Here is a 25288-nt window from a genome sequence, read left to right as displayed (position 1 = left end):
TTTTAGTGCAATGAAACAGCTCTGAGGCTTTCCCTGGGCTTGCTTGGGGCTCACTCTCTTCCGTGCCCCTTCTGCACCCATCCTCTACCCTTGTCCTGTGCCCTTGCAGACCCTTCCCAGCAGCTCTCTGTCAGGTCTAGGACACGTGACAGCTTCCTGAGTTATCAGCCCCAGGCCACTGCCCATATCTGGTTGCACACTCACCTCCATACCTAGAGTAGGCAAATGCACAGAGACAGAGAGTACAACAGAGGTCACCAGGGGCTGGGGCAAAGGGGTGGGCATTAGTGTTTAGTGGACACAGAGATTCAGTTGGGACAGATGAAAAGTTGTAGAGATGGATGGTGTCGATAGTTGAACAACAATGTAAGTGTACTTAATGTCACTGAAATGTACACTTAAAAGTGGGAAATTGTATTTTATGTATATTTAGCACAAAAAAAAAAAATTTTAAAAAAACTTTCGCCTTCATTAAGTACCTGTCTCCTGCTGGGACCCTGCCTGAGAGACACGTCCAGCACTGTTTTCTCCAGCTGGTCCAAAGTTCCAGACCCTTGCCTTCTCCCATGGGGCTGACCCTCAAGGCTGGACAGAACAGCTGGAGGCCCCTGGTTGGTGCTCTCCCTGAACAATAATAGAGACCATTTTAACTGAGCTGAAGAAAACTGAGGCTCCTGGGAGGATGCGTGCTTCTGGGCTTCCCACACACACCCCTGAATGGAATGCTCCCAGGGGGGCATGACCTGGGACGCCATCTGCACACCTGCTTCCAGACCAATGTGTCCTGTTCTCTGACTGTTTCACATCCTGGCTCCCGCTGGCAACTAGGGGCCAAGAGATGGGTCCTTACTGTGCAAACGTCTGTGTGACCTTAGGCAAATCTGTCCTCTCTCTGGGCCTCAGTTTCCGCTTTTGTACAATAAAGAGTTAACCAGTGGTTTTCTTTTAATCAGCAGAATCCTTTCAAATAAAACCTTACAAAGAAGCCCAAAGGAAAAATGAATTAAAATCAGGGCTGCCTGGGTGAAGGATGGCACGGGAGGCCCAAACTTCACTCTTTCTCTACATTCTGAGGAACCTGAGGGTTCCTCAGGTTCATTCTGAGGGTTCCCTGAGGCACAGTTTGATGACTACTGTTCTAAATGGTCCTCTAAAACGCTCCAGGCTCTGGTAGTGTCTGTGATGGAGACAGTGCTGAACACGTGCTCAATGTAAATGTTTGCTAAATGAATGAAAGGATAACCTAGGAAGGATAACCCCTTCCCTCTTGCCCTCTGCCTTGATTCTCTTCCCTGGCACCAAGTGGAGGGGGCCCAGCCCCAGGTCCGCAGTTCACTGAGACCAGACTCCTCACTGTAGAGCCCTGCCTCCCTCCTCACCCTGTCAGTGACGTGGACAAGAAATTGCTGAGCCCTCAAGCCTGCCATCCGCTTGATGGGAAGCTTGCTGTGCCTTGTCCAGGCCAGGCTGTTGCCTCTGAACACAAGCACAGGGTCTCAGCTGGGGCCAAGAACAATATTGTATCAGTGAGTCTATTATGAAAATAATGGAATAAAAGAAGCCACCCTCAATAAGGCATGTACAAGCATCCCTCCCGTCTGCCATGACCTGATCAGGGCTGAGATGGCCCTTCCAGGATGGGCATTCAGCCAAGAGCTTCAAATAATCATTAAAGTCACGTTCATGATGGATCATGGGGAACAAGACGGGCAGGGGGCTGCTCACAGCCTGGCCTCTTCCCTCTTTCGCTCTGGCATGTGGGGAGATGAGGATGGCCACCCCTCCTGGTCCATGTAACTCTTGAGAGGTGGACTTCCCCAAGAGAGGAAGAAGCTAATTACACAAGGTCAGTCTCCCTCTCTTCCACCCAGGACAAAGCAAATAAAACCACGGTCCTATCTAATATTTCCTGGGTGTTTAACTGTGTTACCTCATCTGAGCCTCTTGACGATGCAATGAATTAGGTACATTATGATTGTGCCTATTTGAAAACTGAGAAAACTGAGGTGCGGAGATGTAACTTGCTCTCAATAAGGGGTGGAGGAGTGGGAATTTGAACCTAGGAGGTGTGATCAAAAGATACGGTGAATGTTTAAATTTAAAAACATGATTATAGTGAAAGACACATTACCATGAATCCCCCTCAAAATACTCCTCCTTACTTCGAACACACTTATCCCTTCGTTCTTGCCACTTTCTGAAGCAGTTCTGGAAGTCCTCTTTAGTGAGTCTCTTTAGTTGTGCTGTCATGGCTGCCTCGATGTCCTGAATCAATTCAAAACATTTACCTTTCATGGTCATTTGATTTTGGAGAAGAGCCAGAAGTTGCATGGTTCCAGATCCAGTGAATAAGGTGGATGAGGACACACCGTAATGTTTTTATTTGACAGAAGCGATGTGTGACATGGAGCCTTTCCCTTGTGATCAAAATATACGGTGAATGCTGCTGCCAAGTGCCATCCAACGAAAAGGCAGGGACCTTCAATATGGGAAGCAGTGCATTGAACCTTGGTAACAATGTGTGACAAGTTTCAACTTGTTCGGTGCAGTCAGTCGGGTGTGAGCTATGGTGGAGAGAAGGTGTGCCTTAAAGTGGGCCATAAATCATCCTCCATCATGACAACGCTCCATGTCACATATCGCTTCTGTTATACAGCAATTTCTGTCAAATAAAAACATTACGGTGTATCCTCCTCCACCTGATGCCGTGGGGCTGTCCAGGATGCTGGAGGTGACCGCATGCGTCTGCTCGGCCACAACCCCTCCCATGGGTGCAGAGCAAGGAGGCCTGGCTGGGAATCAGGACCAAGGGAATCCTGCTCCTGGCTCTGATCTGGGCTTGCTCAGGCTCATGACCTTGGGCAAGTCACTCCCCCGCCCTGAGCCTCAGTTTCATCTTCTGACAGATTATTATAAAAATCTTGTTTTACCTCCCAAGGCTTTCTTGTAAGGAAGCTGAAGTGGAAAATTAGTTAAGTGGTGTCACCGGTGGACAACTCTTTTTGTTCTGTGGCTCCTTGCACAACTGGACAGGCAGTCCTGTCTCCCCCAGACACTGACCCTATGCCCCGCAGGATGGAGGCGAGCTGTGAGGCTTGAGCAGGTGATGCCTGGTCTGCCATGGTCAGCAGCCCCAGCACTACTCCAGGAGCTCATCCTGCTTTTTTGTCTAAGAGCTGCAATCATTTTCCAAAGTGCTTTGCTTGCATTATCTCATTAAACCCTCACAGCCACCTGTGTGGTCGTATGGTTAATACCCCATTCTCTAGCTGAAGAAACTACGGTTAAAAAGGATTAAGTAATTTGGGCAGAGTTGAGCCTATTCCTCCTCCCTGTCCATCATCCATTCATCCATCTGCCCTCCTACACTTCCAGCAACCCATCACCATCACTCATTCATAATCTCATGCATTCATTCAGTCAGGCATCAAACATTCTCAGGTGCGTGAGCCTGTGCTCAGCCCACAGAGTTGGATCAGACAAGGCTCCAGCCCTCAGGAAGCTCCCAGTCAGTCCAGCAAAACACACATTAAACTTTTGAGATCCCAACTCTGAGCAGCACAATGCTATGGTGGAAGACCTGGGTCTTGGTCCTGACTCCACCCAAATACCCCTCTCTGGGCACCACCATCCCCTCGTTATCATTTCCTATTTATAGGCCATTTCTGCCACTATCCAGGGACTCTGAGAACACAGAGACTGAGTCTTACTCTGACTAATAATAATACTTTGCAACCATTAAGCTGAGACCCCATGGTAGCAGTCACATAGCTGAGCTCGGCTCACCACATAACACGATGTTATGGACTCAATTGTGTCCCCCCCAAAATTCGTATGTTGGAGCCCTAAACCCCAATGTGATTATATTTGGAGATGGGTCTTTAGGAGGTAATTCGTTACATGCGGTCACAAGGGTGGGGACCCAATCTGATAGGAGTGACTCAAAGGAAAGGCAACGTGAGGACACGGCAAGAAGGCAGCTGTCTACAAACCAAGCAGAGAGGTCGCACCAGAAATGGACCCTGCTGGCACCGTGATCTTATGCTTTCAGCCTCTCGAACTTTGAGAAAATACATTTCTGTTGTTTAGGCCACAAAATGTGGTATTTTGTTATGGAGGCCCTAGCAGATCAATATATGGATTATCCCTGTTCACCTTCACAGCAATCCTAAGACATAGGGCCCATGTTTTCCTTTTTCTGTGGATGTGGAATCTAAAGCTCAGAGAGTATAGATCAGTTGGCAAGGTTAGAAAGTGGCAGAATCAAGACTCATACTTTGGTCAGGCGAACACCAAAGTTGCTGCTCTGAAGCCTACACTACACTGTCTCACCTCAGTGGGTCAGCACCAGCCAAGGACCCGACCCAAGTAGGAGCTTCATGAATGTTTGCTGAATGAATGAATGAATACCTGGAGGGTTTCCCACCACCGGGACACTTAAAGATGTCTCCTCTATCTTAGGCCCTTTAAAGACATTCCCCCAATACCCACTCTGCAGTCTTGGGGAAGAGCTATAGCACCCTGACCAGCTGGGTCTCAGGAGGTGACATCCAAACCAAAAGGAGAAGTTAGAGATTGCTGAATGGAGAGTGAGGCGAGGGTGCTCCAGGCAGAAGATTGAGTGTGAGCAAAGGCTGGGAGGCAGGAGACCAAGTAGAGTCAAACTGAAGGGACAGAGATGGGAGAAGGTGGGAGAGGGAGCGTTGACAGAGAAGCTAGAGAGGAAAGCGAGGGCCTGCGAACCTTGAAATCAGAGAACCAGATAATCAAATAACATTGGGAGTTGGCTCAGGCTCCTGATCCCAAATCCAGGAGCCACTGGCCAGGAATCCGCTGACAACTAGTCTACAGCTCCAGAACAATCTAAAGGCAGATGGAGTTGTCGGCACAGGGACTGTGATTGGGGCTATAGAAGGACCTACGTTACCCAGGTGGAGAGACAAGATGTCCGAGGATGGACGAGATACCATTGTAGGGATGGCCATCATTTTCCAACCACTCCTCTGGGCCAATTGCTTTACACCCCTGAGAAATAGTGGATTGTATGCCCATTTGACACATGAGGAAAAGGGAAACTGAGGTTTGGAGAGATGAAGTTATTTCTATAAAGGCATCTGGCTGGTAGGTGGTGAGGCTGGGATTTCACCCCCAACCTGTCTGATTCCAAAGCTTGCCCTTATGTATATGGTGTGTACAGTCAAGTGAGCTTGGAAACTGTAACCCAGTGATCCACTACTGGTCACGAGACAGGGCAATATGAGACACTGTGCCAGGCACATGGTACCCAGTCAGTCAGCACTGAGGAATCAAATGGCCTCCCAGTGGCTCCTCTGACCTTCCTCCCACCCACATCTATCCCTCCATCATCTCCAGGCGCCTCTACCTCTGGAATTCTTCCAGGAACAGCACAGCGTCATCCTCCAGTGAGGCGCTGAGCTCCTTGTCACTGAAAGCAGATGCAAGTACCTTGGGAGACTCTAGGAGAGATGATGTCTAGTAAAGTTCCTTCCTGGGCTGCCCTGGGACACCCCCTCATTCTGCCACCAAGAGCCGCATTGCCTCTGTCACCAAGTCTCCGTGCTTTTCCAGCTGTGGCTTACGGCTTCCCATTTTCAGTATCAAGGGGCTCCACTCCAGCTGACCAGGCCTCTTTAGGGTTCCTGTCAGCTTTCTGCCACCCTGATGCTGCCTCTGACTTATCCTTTTATCCCATTTTTCAAGGGCGAGCACAGCTCCCATCTTCTAGGAGGCCATCCTAACAGTTCAGGGACAACAAAGAACAGAAACATCCTGGATCCTCCCCATCTGGACATTTCACTGGGGTCCATAAAATTGTCTATCTTAATGGCCTCATGGTCCATAATTAATCCAACTTTCATTGAGCACTTTCTTTAGGAGACAGCTCAGTGAGGAAGGTAGGAGCCCTGTCATTGAAAAGCTGACAGACAATGGGAGCAGATGTGTAAATAAAAAACAAAAAGGCAGCATGAGCAAGGGACATGTCTTTGAAGATGAGTGACCTTTAGGGAAGTGAGAATCCATCAGCTTGGGCGTGAGTGTTGGAGCCAGTCAGACCCAGGCATAACTCTCCCCTCTGGAACTTTCTTGGTGTAGGACCTCAGGCAGGTAACTTTACTTCTCAGGGCTTCAATTTCCTTATCGATCGAAGAGGACTATTGTGAGAATTAAATAACAGACTGCTAGGGTACAGCATGGTGACTATAGTTAATGATACTGTATTGTATACTTGAAAGTGGCTGAGTAGATCTTAAAAATTTTCAAGAAAAAAAAATTTGTAACCATGTGTCATGATGGATGTTAACTAGACTTACTGTGGTGATCATTTTGCAAGATGTACTTATGTCGAATCATGTTTTAAACCAGAAACTAATATAATGTTATATGTCAATTATATCTCAATAAAAATGGGAATTGGGAGTGAAAGGAGTTGTAACTAAATATGCAAAAATTAAAAGATAAGAGAATAGTATGAAAAATTTTTGCACATAAATATAAAAATGTAGATGTAACGAACAAATTACAATTTGCTAAAAATTGACTCAAGAAAAAATAGAATATCTAGGTAGCTCTATAGTAATGAAATATTTTAAATCCCTAGTTTAAAAATCTTCCCTAAAAGAGAATCCAAGCCCAGGGATTTTACTGAAGGAACAAGTAATTCTAGCCCTATCCAGTTATTTCAAAATATAGAAAAAGAGGGAATATTCCCAACTTATTATATGAAACTATCATAAACATGATATCAAAACCTGAAGAGAATAGTACGAGAAAGAATTTTTTAGGCCAATTTAACATAAAAGCAAGAATTCTAAATATTAAAAAGCTGAATGCAGAAATATATAAAAAGGATAATCCATTATAACCAAGTTGTATTTATCTTAGTCATGCAAAGATGATTCGACGTACAAAAAAGTTTAATGTAATTCTGCCATATAAACAGATCAAAGGAAAAAAATGGTATACTCATCTCATTACATGCAGAAAAGATATCTGATAAAATTTAACATCCATTCATAATTTAAAAATGAAAAAAACTTTTTTAGCAAATTAGGAATAAAAAAGAAATTCCTCAACCTGAAAAAGATGATCTGTCATTCTATTAAGAGTGAGAACATTTCTGTTCACAAGTGCTGACTGGTTTACTTTTGCTCCGTTAACTGGTGTATTTAACCAGGACCTCCTGGAAGCAGTGACTTAATCCAGCGGAGCGAGTCTAAGGAGAGGAATTTCTAAGACCACGATAGGCAGGCAGAGGAAACGCTTTTTGCCAGGCTGGTGGCGCTCTTCAGATATTATTAATACGTACAGATTATTGTTTATGCATTTCATCCAATAAATACATATTAAATATTTAAAAATGAATAAAATGTCTAACATAAAAATAAAATGTATATTGATGCCTGATCTATCCCTTCAAAATGATGATTAAAAAAGTCTATCCCTGCATTAGAAAAAAATCTGAAGAATGAATTCCCAGAATTTCTATGTGGTAGGATTACAGGTAAACTTTATATTCTTATTAGTGCGGTTCCTTCATTTATTAAACAAATATTTATTGAACATACCTACTAGGTACAAGACACTATGCTAGGTCCTAGGATGGAAAGGAAATATAGAAAATTGTTAGGAGTGTGGACTTTGGCGCCAGATTGAGTTTGTAGCTACTCACTAGCTGTGCAAGCCTGGGTAATTTGCTTAACTTCTCTGTTCCTCAGTTTGCCCATCTGTAAAATGAGAACATAAAAAAGGCATGTAAATTGGCTGCCCTATAGTATCTGAACAAAAATAGCAACTATGATTACCCGGACAGAAAAAGTGACATGTAGCAAGAGAAAGGGGCAGATGAAATACTCTCAGTGCTCAAAGAAGGGGGTAAGAAAACATCAGAGACAAGGGAAGGATGAAAGAAGGCTTCCTGAATGAGGCAGCATCGGAGCTGTGCCTTGAAAGCTAAGTATTCCAACAAGCAAAGAGGTCGAAGGGCATTCCAGCTAGAGTGCACAGCATGAGCAAAGGCCCAGAGATGAGAAAGTGTTTAGATTAAAGCACTAGTCTGGTGTAACTAAAGCACAGGAGTTCGATTATATTAGGGTCGATTTCAGAGGCTTTATTGCATAGCAACTACGCTCTTCCCCTCAGTTTCGCCATGTGTAGACTGAGGCAGCTGGAGCCAGTCACCCCTGGGCCCCCAGCCCCTCCAGGACATTTCATTCTACAGCGCCCAATTCCCCAGACTCCTAAACGCTTCCACATGTCAACCCTGACCTGGCTCCTTATCTTTGCCAGCAGAAAGCCGCCAGCCAGTCCTGCTTCCGGGCCTTGGACAGCCTCCCCATGGTCCTGGAGCATACAGCTATCCTAGGGGCACCAGTCATGTGGCCCCCACTCCAACAGAAACACAACACTCAGGGCAGTGGACCCTATGGAAACATCAGCCTCGCTTTCCTCCTTGGGCCTCGGCAGCGTCCAAGGACAAAGTGGTTTATTTGGGGTCTGCGGGATGCGGAGAATGTTATCATTCTCAGGGAACTCCGAGTCCCGTTCTCACTGCTTATTCTGGCCCCTCTCTGCAGATGCTGCAGGCTTCACCGGGCAAGGTCTCACTCCAGCTCTCATACCACTAAGGGCTCCCAGTTCCAAGAGAGGTTTCAAGTTTCAGAGAAATGAAGTAAGTGCCTAAAGGGGCAGCAGCGTCTTTAACTGCTGGAGCCAGAGGGCTGAGTAGGGCTGAGGGTTCAAACTGTATGTGTCATTCCCCCTTGTGTCCTCTGACCCCCCACCCCCACAGATGGCAGGCATTTGCTTTTTCAACCTAGAATCTGAGAATGCTAGAATCTTGGAAGCTGAGAATTCTAAGATCTTCAAACGTATTGAATCTTAGGCCACTAGGACCTTAAGAGTTGTGGAATCTTAGACTTCCAAGAACCATGAAATTCTAGAATCTCAGAATCAGAATCATTGTGTCCAAGGAAGAGATGGGTTCCATCACTTCCTAGCTGTGTGACTTAGGACAAATTATTTAACATCTGTGTACCTCCATTTCCTCATCTGTAAAATGGGTAATAATAGTACCTACTTCTTCCTAGGGTCACAGTGTTGATTTAATGTTACATGATCATATGTGTAAAGCACTTACAACAACAGTTCCTGGCACATGGAAAGCACCGTAGAAGTGTTTGATGGCTATAGTTCTAAGATCAAACTGCAAGGAATAGCAGAGTGGATGCTACAGTTTAGGTCCTTGACCCTCCCTGTCTAGAATCTTCCCCATTCAGCCATATCACCTCTCAATATAATCAGGAGGAGACCAACCTTGGGACCCAATATACCCCTCAATGATGGCAGTAGCCCCCACAATGGAGACTCCGCTATGGAGAATTTCCATGTAGGAGAGAGATTTCCCATCACTCAGAAACAAAACAGGCAGAATCATGTCTCCTCCCAGAAGACGCAGCATTTGGCAGGTGGAATCGGTGTAAGGCTCTAGGATCATTTTCTGTTAGCAGTGCGGTGACTAGACTCAGCTGGATAGTTCTTCTGGCCCACATGATGTCAGCTACAGTCTTCAGAGGGCTGGGACATCCAAGATAGCTTGCATGGCTGTCATTTTGGCAGGGATGGCTGGAAGGCTGGACTCACCTGGGACACGAGTGAGCCGGGGCCACTCTCACCCCAGGTCGTTTCAGGGCCTCTCCTCCTCTGAGGGGTAGTTTCTCCACATGGTTTCTCTATCATGGTCGCCAGACTTCTTACATTACGGCTCAGGACTCTCAAAAAGACAGGAGTGGAAGTACCAGGCCTGCTTAAAGCTTTGGCCAGTGTGATAAACAGAACTCTGACTGTCATCCACTGATGTACACATCCTGAATAATCCCTTTCCCTTGAGTGTGACCTGAAAATATGGTGGGAAAGTCACTCCCTTCATTAGGTTACATTGTATATGGCAAAGGTGATGGCATAGATTATGTTACACTATGTGAGACTTCGTGGTAGCAAACTGGAGAGACTCCCGCTGGCTTTGAAGAACTTAGCTGCCATGTTGAGAGAGGGCCATGCCCCTGGGACCTAAGGGCAGCCTCTAGGAACTGAGACAGACCCCTGGCCAACAGCCAGAAAGAAAACGAGGACTCCAGTCCTACAGCCACAAAGAACTGAATGCTGCCAACAGAATTCAGGAAGAGGACCCCAAGCCTCAGAGGAGGTCACAGCCCCAAGCCAACACCTCGATTTCAGCCTGGTGAGACCCTGAGCGGAGAACCCAGCTACACTGTGGCTTACAGAACTGTGAGCTAATAAGTGGGTGTTGTTTTCAGACTCCAAGTTTGTGATAATTTGTTACGCAGCAATTAGAAAACCTGCCAGCCAGAACTGGGAGAGCATCACTCCTACTCCCCTCTATTGGTTAAAGGAGTCAGCCAGGTGCAACATGCGTGGCGACCATACTGGATGTGAATATCAGGAGGGGTCGTTCATCTGGGGCCATCTTTGAATACAAATGATCACAGTACAATCAATTCCCCAAGGCCTGGATCCCACCTGAACCCAGACAGATCCCAGTGTCAGTTACCAAATTCCTAGAAGGCAAAGAGTACTCCCATGGTAGGTAAACTATTTCAATGGCAATTGCACTTGAAATTACCTAAATCCCTCTTGCTGAAATTCCAACCTATTTTATATCAATTAAAATCAAGCATGTTCTAACTAGGACTCAAAAGGGTCATGGGGTTTAAGCTTCTTACTGTAGAGTAAGGGTCTCAAGATAAGAAGGGATTTTTCTAGGTCCCTAGCAAACTAGAGACTGGGGTTAGAGCCCAGATACCTGGACTCACAGCCTACGACTGCCTCCATTTCACTCTTGTTTCCGTGCTCAGAGCATCAGTTTCTCCTCTGTCCCCAGAGGAAAGGCACTCATTTTGCCTTGGCTCTCCACCTCTCCTGGGCCCCACCCTCTACTAGCACCTTGGGGATTCTAAGGCTTATCTCTTTTACTCCCCTGGGTCTGAGAGATTAAGAAGAGAAATAAGGAGTCTCCAGGAACTGAACCCCACCATGCCTTCCCCTTCAGGACTGACAGGGTAGGGAACACCACACACACACACACACACACACACACAGCCCACCCAAGGCCTGGAGCTTTGGAGAATAGGGTGTGCACCAGACGCTGACTTCAACACCATGTCCTGGTGTGAATCCTCCCCGGACCTTCTCTGGAATCTTAGGCAAATCACACCATGTCTTCGTTCTGTTTCCTCACTGTAAATGAGGACATCCTTGACCAGTGAAGGGAACAAAGTGAATACCCTCTGAAGACCACAAAGGGTTGATTTCCTGGACAGAGTTTTTCCAAGGGAAACTTCAGCTCCTGCTTCCTGAGGAACCATCCTTCTCTCTCCAACTAAGGGCCCAAGCCTCCTATGATTCCAGTCTCTTTGCCCATCTCCTTCCCTCTCTCCAGTGGAAATAGGAAGCCAAGAGCCAGGGCCTCCATTCCTAGGAATTCTCAGGAATTCCTATCCTTGCCCCAATGTTACCTTTTCAGAAAAGTCTTCCCAACTTTCTTATCTAAACGAGCATCTTCCTTCCTGCTCTGTCCATTTTAATGGCACTTATCATTATCTAAAATTATATTAGGCATTTATTTCTTTACTTATTTACCATCTGCTTCCTACACTACATGATAAGCAAGGATCTGTTTTCACCACCATGTCTTAAGAGTTTGACAGATAATAATGCTTCAAAAGTATCTGTTGAACCAATGGGTGAATGAATGAATGAATGAATGAAATCAAGACTAAGCACAGTACCAAGCTTCAATGTTGGTCCATGGCCAGGGGTGTGCGGGGGAGGCGGGGGGGTGGGGCTCATGTCTGAGATACCAGTTTGTAAAGTGAAGAAAATAATGTGCAGGAAACCTGACCTGAGCAGACCGCACTGGCCACGCTGGATCCTGGTTTCACTTAGAGCCTACACCTGCCACTCAACTCTGATTTACAAATTGCCGAGCCAGTCCCTAGATTGTTGATGTTTTAGAAAGAGTAAGCTCTGTACGTGTGAATCTGGCCTCTCTCCCAAGCTTATTGAGGGTATATTCATCTTTGTGTCCCTCCCCAGAGTGCCTAACACATGCCATTTGGGTGGTTGTCTCTCAATGGATTAATGAATGAGTAAGTGAGTGTGTGAGTGACTGAGCGGCTGAGTGGCTGAGTAAATGGATGGATGAATGATGGACAGCCAGACTGTTGGATGGATGGATGGATGGATGGATGGATGGATGAATGGATGGAGAGATAGAGAGATAGAAAAAAGGAGGGACGAGTGGATATATTGATTGATGGATGAATGGTGTGTGGATAATGGGTGAATGAATAGATGAATGAGGTGAGGGAATGATGGATAGATGGATGGGTATATGATGAATGCATGATTGGGGGGATGGCTGGATGGATAAATAGAGAGATTTGATTCATTGTGTTTCAAAATCTTCAAAGTCATGGAGCAGAGAAAGCAGATTAGCTCTGTGGCCCTACAGGACAAAGTTAGGAAAACACAAGGGGAGCCCGTTAGCTCAGTTGGTTAGAGCGTGGTGCTCTTAACAACATGGTTGCTGGTTCAATCCCCACATGGGCCACTGTGAGCTGCACCCTCTACAACTAGATTGAAACAACTACTTGACTTGAAGCTGATGGGTCCTGGAAAAACACACTTAAATAAATAAAAGTGTGTTTTCTTTTCAAGTTAAAGGAAAACAGATCATTATAAGGTAGAAGCTTCCTGTCCCAGAGATATACACACCCTCTATCAGGAGGCTGGGGCAGGCAAGAATCCAGATCATGGTTGGGATGTTGAGCTACATGACTTTTTCCTTTAGACACAGAAACGATAGGATTTTAGAGCAATCAGAAGTAAACTCCCATCACTCTTGTTTGGTGAAGCCTGAATCCTGGGTATTCTCTACTTTGATACCTCTCCTAGGGCTAAGGACAGAGTCAATGACAATTGAGCTAAAAATGTGAACACCTATTAGGTACACTCCCAACAACAACCTATGAGGTTGGGATTGCTTCACCCTCTGCATATGTCTGCCTTTTCCATTTTGTCTTGGCTGCCTTATAGGCAAGAATGCTAAAAGCCCAGAATCTTAAAAAAACAGACATCAACTGTGTAGCCTTGAACAAGTTATTACTGTCTCTGATCTTCAGTGGTATTAGGTGTAAAATGGAGATAACAATGCCTTCCTATGGGATTGTTTGTTGGGAGAATTAAAAGAAAGAATTATGTAACGTGCCTAGTGCATGGCTGAACGCATTGAAAGCCCTCAATAAATGATATTATTGAAACTGGTATTGATTTTAGCATTGATGTCAGTATTCCAGATGTATATTTGTATTCATATTTCCACGGTATTACATGCATTACATATTATTACCATAGACTCATAAATAAAAGATGACAGATTCATAGATTGAAATAACAGATTATTAGAAACCAACCATCTCAGAAGTTTAGAACTTTAGATTACCAAGCCTAAGAGCCATGGATGATTCATTTCGGCAACTCCCAGAAAAGGCAGGACCTCTGAAGTCATGAATCTAGCCACCCCAACCAGTCTCTACCCAGGGCAGATGCCTTTTTCCAGGGTCTTTCACCCCACATCTCCAGGCCAGAACACCCTCTGAGCCCACTTTGGGGTGCCTGGCTGGATCCCTTGGCCTGTACTCCTGTTTTCAGACAATCCAGAATCCCAGGAATTTGAGGCCACAGCAAGTGGGGGCCTGGGATTGGGCCCTGGGGATGATGAAATATGGAAGCTCCCAGAGTTGGGCCTGGTGGGGAAGGCCACATTTTCTGTGTCATGTTCTATTGCACGCCAATCAATTACAGTGCGCCCTATATAAACACATCATGAGGGCTTTGACAGGGGGCCGGGGTGAAGTTGGGTGTCAGGGTAAAACAGGGGATAATAAAATCACTGGAGATTTATTTCTCTAAATTGGAAACTTCATGCTTACACCTGACTAAATCATCAGGCTGAAATTGGAGCCGACTCCCACGGAAAACACATGTAACCTTATCCCATCTTTGTTTAACGGCGACCCATCAAGCCGCCTGATGGATTCTGCAGATGCGGCCAGCGTCCTCCTTTGGCTCCTTGAGTTCTGGGGGTCTCAATCAGACCTGTCTTCACTGTGCCCACCCTGCTCTCTGGTTGCCCTTCCAGAGCTGGCCAAAACAGCCTCTCCTACAGGTGGTGTCCATGTGGGTCTCTGGCCCCCCAGTTAGCTTCTCTTTGCTCCCATGCCCAAAAGACCCATTAGTGTCCCCAAGATCCCACGACGTCAGAGCCTCCTTTTCCATGAAGCCATCCTCCTGATAGGAGGAACAATGTTGAATAACGGGGGAGGCAGCTGTGACATCAAGAAAAGAGCTCTAAGCTAGAAGTTGTCTGCCCTGGGTTCCAATCATGATTCTGTGATAAAATCTCCTTATCTGTCTGGGTAAAAGGATTTTGCTTCTTCCTTTGATCCTGTCTCTTCTCTCATAGAACTTTTATGGATTTGATGAGCTAAAGCTCTGATGAACTTTACAACTTACAAATTGATAGTATATGGTAGAATAGAATGTCCATGTGAATCATGAAGCTCTGTATGTAATGTAGGACCAACAGGCAGCATGGGTCACCCATACCTGTATTAGATGTTTTCCCTTTACCAGGAGTGACCAGCCAGGGTTGGGAGGAAGAAATCAAAAGATAATTTAATCACTAAGCCCCCTCTGTGTGCTGGGCACTAGGTTAGTGCAGCTCATACAATATTTCATGTGATCCCCACATCCTAGGTAAGAGTTATACCCACTCCAAAGAAGATGAATCGGAGATCAGAGAGGTTACCTAACTATCCCAAGTCGCACAGCTGGGATAGTAACCAGGCTGCCAATCTAGGTTTGTCTGATTCCAAAGTTTATTAAAATGTATGACAGGTGCTCTGTGAAGCCTGAGGGAGAAAAGGTGAGCAGGTTTCAGGGCTCAATATGAGCAGGTTTCAGGGTTCAAAGGTTTCAGGGCTCAATATGGGCCCTTCCCTTCTCCCAGCCCTTCTCTTCAAGTCCATAAATTCTTATACACACAAACACACTGACTCCAGGGCACGCTCCAGGTGGTCAGTGGCTGGGAGGCTAACGCTGAGGCTCCCTGCTCAGAACAGGACTCCAGGCTCACACCTCCACCATCACCCTTTTGGTGAAGCAAGGAGGGGAGCAGAAGGAGCCCATGTGTCATTTTCGGCAGCAGCCAGCAGAGCCTTGCAGAGTATAAGATGGCTTTTTTAGCCCAGCATAAGGATCTAGTTAAAAACCAATAAATCAGCAGTGAAATGTGCATAGCAGCCTTCTCTGTAAAATCAACATGGCTTGCTCCTCTGCAGGGAGCCCTCTGACCGCCAAGCTAAAGCCTGGGGCTCAGGCAGAGCCTCCTGTGTCCCATAGGGATTTGGGGTACAGGGGTCTCTTCCATCCCCGGAGAAGGTGGAAGCCAGGCAACCTGGGCCCTGCCTATGAGGAGCCTACACTTGAGGCATCCCCTTGCTTAGATGCAAAGATCAAGGAACGTGTGAGCAGAGCCCAGACAGCCCCCACCTCCTCCGTACCACTCCGCTCTGACATAGAAAATCGAATTATGAGATGAATGGCCTGGGTAGTGGATGAGCCGCGAGAGCCTCGGGACGGCTGGCAGCCCAGCACCAAATACAGAAAACGATCCGCATACAGGGGCTCAGACTCTCTGGGGAAGCCGCGCCTGGGGAAAACATGTCAAAGACCTCTGACAAAATGGGCAAGCAGCCCTCCCTGTGCCCAGGCCAGCCCTCCGGCGGGGGTGGGGATTTAAGGAGGTCTCAGATCACCCTCAGGACGGTATTTAATATCTGTAAAACTGCCACTCGGGCAGCCAAAGTAAACAGCGTCCCTGGCAGTTCAAAGGTGAGCGGGTTTAAATATTTCCCCTTCGCCTGAAAGGAATCCGTGCCCGGCCTGTGGCAGCAGCGGCCCCCGGGGAGGCCGGCCCCCCGCACGCCGGCCCGCGGCATCTGTGCACACGGAGGCTGCGTCTCCCACACAAATACTCAAAATTTCTCATTAAAACTTATGACTGTGTCAACAGCGCAGGCTGGGCCCCTAATCTGGAAAAGACATTTTGCATCCCCCCTGGCTGGTCGCACGCGGCCTGGACTGGCAACTGTTGCCCCCACCTCCAGAGCTCCCAGCGACCAGCTCGCTGGCTCCCACACACCCACGGCTAGCACCACATTAACACAGGGCGGGTGTCTGAGGACGCTGGATGCACAGGCCTTCCTCAGGCCGGTCAATGTCCTACCGAGCCACTTTCAGCTCCAGGTGACAGTGCTGACCGCAGGTGCCTTCCCTGGCCTTGGAAAGAGCTTTCTCTCTAGGAGGGTTCGTGGGTCACTTAAGAGTTCTTAAATAATCCCACCCCCAGCTGTATCCCCCATACCCATTCCCAGGGCTTCCCTTATGCTCCTGCCAGGAAAGATTTAGCTCAGCCCCCACCTGATGCCACAGAGGAGCTGGCAGACCTGAGATGTGAACACAGGGACCTCTGGGCCCTCAGCCAGAGAGGTGTGGAAGCACCTGAGCAAGGGGTGCAGGAAAGAGGGAGGCTGCTCCACAGCTGGGAGGATGAATTCAACTCTCAGTAGGACTAGACATGCAGACTCCAGAGGAAGAGGGAAATCAGAGAAACACTTGGGAGTAGAAAGAGTTCCCCAGGTTCAAATCCCACCTCTGACCATTTCTTCCTCTACAAAATGGGACAATGGAAAGTTACTACCTGGACGTACTGTGTTTCCCCAAAAATATGACCTAGCCGACAATCAGCTCTAATGCGTCTTTTGGAGCACAAATTAATATAAGACCCGGTCTTATATTATATTATATTATACCTGGGTCTTATATTAATTTTTGTTCCAAAAGATGCATTAGAGCTGATTGTCGGCTAGGTCATATTTTGGGGAAACACGGTACCTACTCCTGTCCCTGGCTAGAACAGTAAGTCCTCCGTACGCAGTAGTTACTCATTCAGCTAACCTGATTTGTAGAGACCCTCCTGCATAGAGCCACAAAGCAAACCGCTGACAGTCTGCGGGAGACAGGCAAGCAACTGGAACCAAAAGGCCTAAGTGTTATGAAAGGAGACATAGACGGTGCTGAGTGAATGCTTGAGGAAGGCGGGAGTCGCAGAGGAAGGCACAGATACACCGTGACTAAAAGATGACGTGTGGCAAAGATAGCGGGTGGAAGACATTCTAGGAGCAGGAACAGCCTGTGCAAAGCACTGAAGCAAACGAGCATGTGATCACTGGTAAAGCACAGAGTCAGAAATGGGACTGATGACCAGAAGGAAGGGTTGGGTGGATGGGTGAAAGGGGAAGGGGAATACAGTTGATAATATTGTGATAAGTTTATACGATGACAGATGGTTACTAGACTTAGTGGGGTGATCTCATTTTAAGTTATAAAAATGGCGAATAACTATATTGTACACTTAAAACTAATATAACCAATATAAGATTATATGTCAACTATACTTAAATAAAAAATAAATTTAATAAAAAAGAAATGACGCTAATGAAGAGGGGTTAGGGGAGTATAAGTGCTTACATGGTGTACAATTGTCAGTAAGGACTTTTAGATTTAATTCTTTGTGTGTGTGTGTGTGTATGCTTACTTATACACATGTGAGTACACACTTAACGTACGTGCATCTGAATCTACCTAAAGATATGCACTCACATGTGTGCCTGTGTAAAATGTGTATGGCCTTTTGGATGTGCGTACCTGTGCCTGGGTAAGCAATTAGATGTGAATGCAAGTATATTTGTGTGTGTACCTACATTTGTGACTATGCATCCAAACTTGTAAGTCTGAATAAAGACTGGTAGTGTTTGCACAAGCACCTATACCTGTTGATGTTCTTTGTGTATGCACTTGTGCTCACACACACTTTAACAAATACTGATTCCCTACTTCCCATACTCTCTCTGGTGTCTGAGTGTTGGAGCTGGGGCAGGGTGGGTCCTGAACACACCCTTACCTTCCTCTGGTACTCATCAGCCTGATGGACCTGCTTCTTTTTGAGGCCATACAGACATTTGTTTGCTCTCCCAGGGAAGCAAGAAAAGAAAAGCATGTCAAGATTTCCCTCCAGAAAGCTGAAATCCAGGCACCCACCCTTCCACCCCACCACCTATCAAAGCCAAGGTCTATGGAGACACTACCATGTGGAGAGCAGGAGTAACTCAGCACTGGGTGTGGGAAACTGCGGCCCAGGCCATCCCAGCTGCTCTGCTGAGCTTGTGACCTGGGACGAATTGCTTTGTCTCTCTGAGCTGGAGAAAATAAAGATCATGCTTCCTGACTCCTTTATCTTTGGCTGAAATAGAACACAAACAGGGATGTGGCAAGATGATGACCATCCCTCCGTATTTTTCACTGGGTTAGCGCCTTTTAGAAAAAAAGGAAAGAAAGGAATCCTCAGAAAAGCTTCATGAAGTCCAAAGGGTCCAACACACATGTTGCTTCCAAAAGGGCAAGAATTTTGTCACCTCTGTATTCCCCTCCGAGAACAGTACCTGGCACGTAGTGGGTGCTCCATGAATATTTGCTGAATTGATAAATTTGTTCATTGGGCTATTTGCTCATTCACCCACTCAGCAAAGAATCCCCAGCCCATGTTCTATGACAGACCTTACCTGTCCCCACCAAAGAAGAAGGAACTTTCTTAAGTTTCACTAAAAGCCTGGGAAAATCAGTACCACCTTAAATCAGTGGCTGCCACCTTCATCAAGAGTCAAGCTGCCAGGAAATACAACTGATTTCCTGCTCCTTTGCTCCCCACAGTGGCTGTTCAAACCTTCCTGTCTCCTCAGAACCTCCAACTTTTCTCTTCCATCTCCTGCCCTTTCAATGGGTGACCTTCGCAGAGAAAACAAAAACCATCAACTTTCAGCCACAAAACCTACACATTTACCTGTGCCACCTCCTAATCTCTTCTCCTTCCTTCCTATTGGAATGACCAATGGGATCTCTATCCCCTGGGAAGCCAAGCCCTCCCCTCACCACCCCACGGACTCCCCTCCTCTCTGTCAATACCTTCTACTTCCACGTTTTTCAAACTGACCATTGTGAACCATTCAAGGGTCACAAGTTCAATCTGGGGTGTTTTGACCAGCAGTTTTAAAAAAGCATAGAAGAGAAAATTCTGGAGCATGTCACACCCAGTAAAGGTATGTGTCCTGAAGCTTTTGTTTCCCATGTGTGTCTGCGTGTGTAGATGCCCCAGGTCTGGAAAAAAATGTAGGTCTGACAGTGTGGGAAAGTTGCAGTCAGGAAAGTGGGAAAGGCGTCCTCTACCTTTCTTTTCCTACCTGCCTCCTTCCCATCAGCAGTTAAACATCCTAAAGAACCTCACAGATAGCCTCTCCCTTACGCTCCTCCTATAACTGCACCATTTCTGCCTGACCATCCCCCAAATCTCCTCACAATAATTCTTCTTCATCGAGTTGTCTACACTCCATGTCTACACACCCTCCCATTCCTTGGCAAACCAGCGCCTCCCCTGGAACCTCCGAGACCACCCACCCACTGCCTGCTGCTAAATCCAATGAAGCTTTGCGGGCTCTCAGAGCACTGTTTCCTTGGCTCCTGCACCCTCTTCTTCTGCCTTTTTTCCTCCCTCGGTGGCCTGCCTTCTTCATCTCCTCTGTGGGCTCTTCTGCTCCCACCCCAATCTTCATGCGGACGTTCTTGGGGACCATCCTAGACCCTCTTTTCTTCTCACATTCCCTTCAGTAACAGAGGTTTCAAGGTCTGGAGGCTGATGACTCCCAACTCCATCTCTGCCTCCCAGCTCTCTTTCCAGATCCCAGACTCACCTCTACCCTCTGGCATCTCTACTGAGTGTCCCACAGGCCCCATTACTCAGCATACCCAAAGGGAACCCAGCTTCTTCCTGCACCCTCTCTAATGTTCCTTGTCTCTGCATCAGCACCTCCATCCACCACTCACCCAAACCAGAAATCTGACCTTATTCTAGACCCTTCTGTGGCCCAACTGCCCCATCACTACCTCCCAACCTCTCTCTGGTATCACTTCCCTCTTCTTCACTCTGTTATCATTCTCAGAGTCAGCTGTCATCATTCTGCCTGAATTACTTCCAGAGTCTTCTAACCAAGAGGTTTCTAACCCATCTTTCTAATAGAACTGGCCATGTTGTTCTCTGCTTTAAACTCTCCAGTATCTCTTCTCAGCTGCTAGAATAAAGTCCAGGCTCCTCAGACACACTTGAAAAGATGTGTCCACACTGACCCTCTATCTTCATCCCCTCTGGCTGGCCCCTCAACTTGCTGGGCCTCCCTAAATGCCCTCACTCTCAGGTTCCTCTGGCCAAGGCTAGGCTGACAAAGGGCACCCCAAGCTCACGTTCAAAGACCCAGACTGGGCCCAGCTGCTCAGCCCCATAAATGGGGATTAGGCACCCCGCTTTGAGGCAGGCGGGTGGGCTGTGAGAAGAGCTGGTTTGGTATAGATTTTATGTAAGGATCACATTTCATCGTCAGACCCCCCTCTGAAGCTGGCCAAGGGCAGGTCAGGGGCAGGGGAGTGGGAACCTGAGCTGCTCCATGAGCCCACAGCACAGAACGACTGGCCTGAGATGGGGGAGCCGTGGCTGCGAATCAGGGGCCCTGAGTTTCAGCCTTCCCTCCGATGCACCCCCAGTGTGTGAACTTGGGCAATTCTTTCCATTCTCTGAGCAGCAGTCTGTAAAGTGGGAGCCTAGACTAGAGGGGCTGTCAGGCCAATTTCCAGGCCCCCAGGCCCTCTCCCAGTCTAAGCCATAACAAAAGGATCACCCCTCCCAAAAGGTTGCAGAGCTATTATATGCTTACAAACTCATGGATTAGGCTTGCCAGATAAAATATAGGCTATCCACTTAAACGTGAATTTCAGATAAACAATAAATAATTTTCAGTATAAGCATATGCCAAATATCGCATGGACATACTTATATTCAAAAACTACTTATTGTTTACCTGAAATTCAATTTAACTGGGCATTCTGTATTTTTATTTGCTAAATCTGGCACCCCTATCTTAGATGCACTGGGGTTTAATGGCCATGGTCTCATGGTCCATCTAACTGACAAAGGTCAGGTTTTGACAGGTTAAATAGTCTTGAGAAAATCATCAAGTTGGGCAGAGATCTGTGACCAATAGCCAGTTGGGACTTTGGGAAAGGGTGTTGCAAGCAAATGAAACAGCATAAGCAGAGGCCTAGAGGTGGGGTGGTATTGGACATGTTCCAGGAAAGGCTGATAGTGGACTGAGGTATGGAATATAGACTGTAAGTGACAGGAAATGTGCATGGAAAGAGCAGCTGGAGTCAGATCACACCATATATAACCTTTGCTGCTGCTGCTATCAGGGGAGGGAGCCCAGAGGAGGTCTGAGTTGAAGTAAGATCAGAGCCAGACATCGGGGTACAGGGAGCAGGATCCATCCTCCCACAGATTAGGGGAAGCGAAACTGGCATGGGGGGAGGGAACTCCGTGATTGTGGCAAGGAATCTGTGCTCAGATCTGTTCAATGTACAGAATAAACAATAAATAGCAGTCAGTGAATAGTAGCTGTTGGGTTGTCATTATTATCAGACAGTAAATGTTGTGGTTTGATACCCGCTGAACTAACCCCAGACTGTCCCTATGCCCTCTCTCTCTCTCCTTTGTCCACTATCAATGAGAGGTAAGTCATCAGGGAGAATATTATGGATGCAAGGGCATTTCAGGGACCCAGTGTAAATTACCTAAGAAAGAGGGGTTGTTTTATAACAGCTATGTACACAAATCTCTCGTGTTATTCTCACAGCAACTCTAGGAGGTGAATATTTTAGTTCCATTTTAGAGACGTGAAAACCAATGTCCAGAGAAGGAAAGTCTCTTGTCCAAGGTCCTTAACTAATAGGGAGCAGCCAGGTTCGAAATTCAGGAGCTCTTTTCCTTACATAAGACTAAGTCTATGGATCAAAGCAGCAAAGCCCGACCTCAGTGCCCACGTCGGCCTGTGCAGCAACCTTCACCCCTGATGCGCCCAAACCTCCTACCACCTGGTCCATGAAGCCTTGGAACCCATCTTGCCGCCAGGTCACATACATCATTCTCTCCATGGTGCTGTAAAGAAAATCTGGAAAATCAGAAACCTTGTATCCAGTCTGCAATTCCCCAATTCTTGGCTACATGGTTTCAACTTTCTGAGCTTGTAACTTTCTCATCTGGAAAAAGGGGATAACAATGCCAGATAACAATGCCTTCCTCCCAGCAATGCTGTTAAGATCCAATGTGATAATGTATAAGAAAGGGCTTTCTAAACCGGAAAGGATGATTCAGACTTGTTTCATTACCCAAATCACAGATAAACAACATCATCCTACAAACTTAAAAGTTTTTTCTAGTTCCTATCTTCCAAATTCATAGGAAGGCCTCTGCTCTAACAGAAAAGTCTAGTTCACAGCTGATTCACAAGGCAAGAGTAATGGGTGACACTTCAGTTATTCACTTGACAAACATTTGCTAATCTCTTCTGTCTCAGGCCCTGTCCTGGGCAATGGTGAATGAAACATAGTCCGTGCCCTTGGGCAGGCGGTCAGTAAGAAACAAAGACAGACAATAATGATACCATTAAAATCATCGACAACGTATACGCAAGTATAAAAACATTATAAACAAGTGAGGTGAACCTGTCTGAGAAGTGGAGGAGGCTATCAGATAAGATTTCTGTGAAGGGGATATTTGCACAGGGACTTACATAATTTATTTATTCCTTCATTCAACAAATATTTATGGATCTCTTCTAAAGTGCTGGGATACATCAGTGAACAAATAAATAGTCTCTGACTTCAAGGAACTTAGTGGAGAAGACAGAAAATAAAAAGATAAACAAATAAAGGATAACATTATATCATATATTATATGTAGAAGTATATGTAATATAATATATAAATACATTATAATATACCAGGTGTTATAAAAAATAATGCAGGGTAAAGAGATAAAGACTGGTACGGGTGAAGGGCTATTTTATATGGATCGAAAAGACTCTAAAAAACTGACATTTGAGCACAAACCTGAATGAAGAGAGAGCATGAACATTGAATGATAGTGAAAATACAACACAAAGGTGTAGGATGTAGCAGTGCCTAGAGAAAATTGTATAATTTTAAATGTTTATACTTAAAAAGAAGAATGATTTAAAATCTATTATCTAAGTTTCCATCTTGAGAATCTAGAAAAAGAAGAGGCAAGTAAGTACAAGGAAAGAAGTATTAAAGATGAGTGGAATGCATTGAAATAGAAAAGAAAAAATAAAGAAAAAAATGAAATCAAAATCAGCCTCTTTGAAGAGATTAATAAAATTGATGAGCCCCTAAAAGAAGACACAAATTGCCAATATCAGAAATAAAAGAGCCTGCAGCTAGACGCTGACTAAGATCCTTCCCTTGGGACACTGAAAGGTCTTGACAAACCTCCATTATTGGGGGTCACTAAGAACAAAGAGGGCAGTTTGAACATCACAAAGATTGGAAAGACAACAAAGTGCTAGAGCAGTGCTGAATGATAAGATTCATCTCTTACAGAAGACCACTACATCAATACTGGGTAAAGCAGAGGAAAGATTCAAGATGGCAGAGTAGACAAACACTGTGCTTACTTCCTTCTGTGAACACATCAAAATTACAACTAAATTATAGAACAATCAACCTAGAGAGCCACCTGAAGTCTGGCTGAACAGAAGTTTTATGACTAAGGAAATTTTTTTAAAGACCACATCAAGATGGTAGGAGGGGTGGAGATGTGAAGAAAGCTGGCCCCCAAACCTCTATGTGGCAGTTGAGAATCAAGAGGGATATCTCAGCCATGGAGGTTCCCCCTGGAGGAGTGAGGGATTCCAGCCCCACACCACATTCTCCGACCTGAAGAACTGGTGCTGTGAAGAGGACCCCCACAACATCTGGCTGTCAAAAACAGTGGGGATTCTGACAATCTGGGTAGTACAGAAGGCTGCAGGGAAACACAGACGTCCTCTTCAATGGCCCGTGCAGACTCTCTCACCCCCAGGCACTCATCTTGGGATCCGGCAGAGGGACCGTGATTTGGGATGCATAGGGAGCAGACTGAGCTGTGTGGCTTTGGGGCAGGGCTAGAAGACAGTAGCCATTTTCCCTATGTGGGGCCCTTCTCTTGTGCAGTCAGCAGGTGAGTGCCATCTTTCCTATGTTGAGCTATCCCCACAAACACCCAAATCTAAATCTGATTGGTCTGATGAGCTCCACTGCTCCACCTTGCTGACTCACTGTGACACTGGCCCATCCAACTCCCCCAATGCCAGAAGCACTTTCTCTTGAACAGCCAGCTCCACCCACATTGCACTCTTTCTTGAAAAATTATCGTAGTCCACAGGCCCCAGACGGGCAGCAACTGGCCTCAGTGTGCTCTGAGACTTTTGTTGAGTAGCTCCAGGCTGAGCACTGGAACCAAACCAGACTCTACATTAACCTGGTTACCACAACTCTTCCCACTCTGGTGACTCCCTGAGACTCTGCCTCACCCAACTCGCATACCACATGAGGCTTTATCAGTGGCTGAACCTTAAGGGAGCTGGCAGGTGGCAGCAGGTGTTGGAGTGTCCTGGATTTTTTTTTTAATGGTGTTCTTTTTTTGGTGGTGGTGGGGGGTATATTGGGCAACAGTGTGTTTCTCCAGGGCCCATCAGCTCCAAGTCGTTGTCCTTCAATCTAGTTGTGGAGGGCGCAGCTCAGCTACAAGTCCAGTCGCCGTTTTCAATCTTAGTTGCAGGGGGCACAGCCCACCATCCCATGTGGGCATTAAACCTGCAACCTTGTTATTGAGAGCTCGTGCTCTAACCAACTGAGCCATCCAGCTGCCCCATCATGGCTTTTTGTAGAGCTATCCCAAGCGTGGTACTGGTGGTAGCCGTCCTTGGTTCTCAGAGTGTCCTCTCCTACGTGCTTTCAACTTTAACACAGGCAGCAAACAACCACAGATAGCTTTATAGCTCCTATCAGGTAGTCCTAGGCCAGTCACAGGCAGTGGGTGACCTGGGCCTGCACTAGAGCCCAAGAGACCCCAGAACCAACATATTTGGAGGTTGGCTTCAGACCACAGCACAGCACTGCCCAATTAGCC

The sequence above is a fragment of the Rhinolophus ferrumequinum genome, chromosome 9, assembly GCF_004115265.2.
Source record: "Rhinolophus ferrumequinum isolate MPI-CBG mRhiFer1 chromosome 9, mRhiFer1_v1.p, whole genome shotgun sequence".
NCBI lineage: Eukaryota > Metazoa > Chordata > Mammalia > Chiroptera > Rhinolophidae > Rhinolophus > Rhinolophus ferrumequinum.
This window is presented reverse-complemented; position numbering follows the sequence as displayed.